The sequence below is a fragment of the Heliangelus exortis genome, chromosome 2 (genome assembly GCF_036169615.1).
Source record: "Heliangelus exortis chromosome 2, bHelExo1.hap1, whole genome shotgun sequence".
NCBI classification, from domain to species: domain Eukaryota; kingdom Metazoa; phylum Chordata; class Aves; order Apodiformes; family Trochilidae; genus Heliangelus; species Heliangelus exortis.
This window is the reverse complement of record NC_092423.1, coordinates 52,625,010-52,627,460: the sequence shown is the minus strand read 5'-3', so window position 1 is coordinate 52,627,460 and position 2,451 is coordinate 52,625,010.

Below are 2,451 nucleotides of genomic sequence, written 5' to 3'. Positions count from 1 at the left end.
CTTGCTTTCTCGGTAAACATCCTCAGTGGTGTGCTTACTAACCTAATATAAAAGAATAATTCCAGTCTGCTTTCAGGAGCGTTGGAGAGCATGGACTACAGGAATGAAAAAACTGAGAGTATGAAATGGGAGTATGAGAGGAGTGGCTATGTAAAAATACCAAAATCCAGTTTACCAGATGGTGTCAGAAGTAGAAAAAGCAGGGAAGAATAGGGAAAAATATTCCCCAGTGGGGTTTTCCTGAAGATCTCATGCTGCCACTAAGTAGAAAATTGCAAAATATCTGAAGGTCAGTGCAGACCTTTTACTGCCAATAGAAATGTGAATACATGTCCATGGGCAGGGCACGTACACATATCAGAGAAGGTGTTGCACCAGTGTTTTCCACACTATCTGCCTCCTCATCAGAGAGGCTAAAGTGTGAAAACAAAGAAAAAAAAGCCATTTAAAAATGCGACTGGCAAGAACAGTACATACCCTTCTAAACTTTTTAAATCCATTTGTTTGTTCACAGCGAATGGTTTACATGTTATTACATAGGTGCTACTGCTACCATAAGAATCTCTCATTTTTTACATAGAATAAATAAAAATATTCAAATCCTTCAGACTTTTTAGATTGTAATCCAGGGAGGGAGACATTTTTCTCAATGGTATTCAAGCGTCTAAGCCAACATTGGCTGTTTTTATTTAACACTGGCCCCATTGTTAGTGATAATAAGACTAGGGGAGAGACCTTGGGAGGTAAGCCACGCATTTATTTGGTCTTTAAGATTTACTGTGGCGTTTGCTACTGTGTGATCTCTGTGAAACTCAGGGATGCAAAGTACAGTGTTTACAAAGACCACTGCCAGCAGCTTGGACATGGCTTTCCCAGTGTTATTACTGGGCTGCTTCTTGCACTCAGGCACTTGTACCCTGGTTCTGCCACCTTGACAAAGTGTTTAAAGCTCAGCTTCCCAGATTACCTTCTTTATTGGATTCAGCACGGTGTAGAAGAGGTATTGAACAGATTGCTAGATGTGTTCAGGGCAGCCTGTCAAGTCCTGTTGCTACAACAGCCCTGAGCTATTTTACCTCTGTGTCAGACACAGAAGAACATGACAAGAGGCTGCTACTGTCTCAGTGATAGCCTGTGGTGGAACAGAAAAGTTGTTTTGAGTCTCTGATGCTTATTTTGCTGTCTAAATTAACAGTTTCATTGGGGTTATTGGAATTAGGCTGCTGAGCTCCAAAGGGACAACCCCAGGTTTTGGACCACTTTTCCTGCTCATGCCTTGCTGCAGGGAATATAGGGCTCGGGGTGCATGGGACAGAACAGATGAAGGGGAATCCAGGCCTCCAGACATTCACCTATTTGCTTGCAAAAGAGTGATTAAGATGTTATGGGACATCACATACATTTGAAGTAAAAATTTTGCACACCCTGCATAATTACTGGTTCTCTCTGATTAACTTTAAGCAAGAAATTTCATTGCTTTGAGTAACCATGTAAGTGGGATGTTTAGTTTTCTGCTTTACAGGCTCTCATTTTACTTCTCCTGAGTTATTTATGTCATGGAGATATTGTCAAGCTTATCTAATAATGGCTGTTACAAATTTTATGATTCTTAAAGTATAGATCCTACAGAAAAGGGAATTGCATAAAAATTATAACAGAAGTCAATAGATTGCTTTCAATCAATAACAGATTTCTCAGACAGCTGTCACTTAGGATTATATTTTCTGAGCCCCTGACTGCGGGTGAGTACTTTAAATTTTTATATTTTTTTAACCATGACCTGTTCAACTGTGGTAAAAACAAAGGGAAAGTAATTAAAGGGGAAGGAGGAAAATTCCACCTTGGCAAAAAGAAAAAAAACCCTCTTTTCCATTTTAGAACAACAAGATTTTCTAGAAGCAGCTAAAAAAGTAGAAACCTGGCATGGAAACTGTTCCCAGCAAAATGCTGTCGTCAGGGCCATTTAACTTTGATTCTGCTTAAATTTAATGCTTTGAAAATACAATTTTGTGCTTGTACAGTAAAACAGGTGTGACTTATACCTCTTCTCAGGAAAATCCCAGGTCCTAACTGTACTAACTGAATACAATACATTCACATCTAACCTGAAGGCTTTGTGAAGAATTTAGTAAGGATGCATGGTAAAGGAGGCAGGAACTAGGCATTAATTAATAATAGGTCTTGGGAATACCTCTTTTGTAATCCATGTTGGAGTGATTCCAATTCCCTACTTTGATATTTTCCTTTTCCTGAGAGAGAAGGTTATTCTGGGGCCATCTTCAATTAAAATTGATTTCTTCAAGACCTCATTAACACACGTCAAACTTAGTGGGATTTAAGTATTTTTTAAATATATGTGAGTACTCTATACAGAGTTAGGAAGCTAAGCCTGGCTGAATCTTAATCTCAAAGTTTCTTAAAATTTCTCAGACAATCTCAGGGAAGATCTTT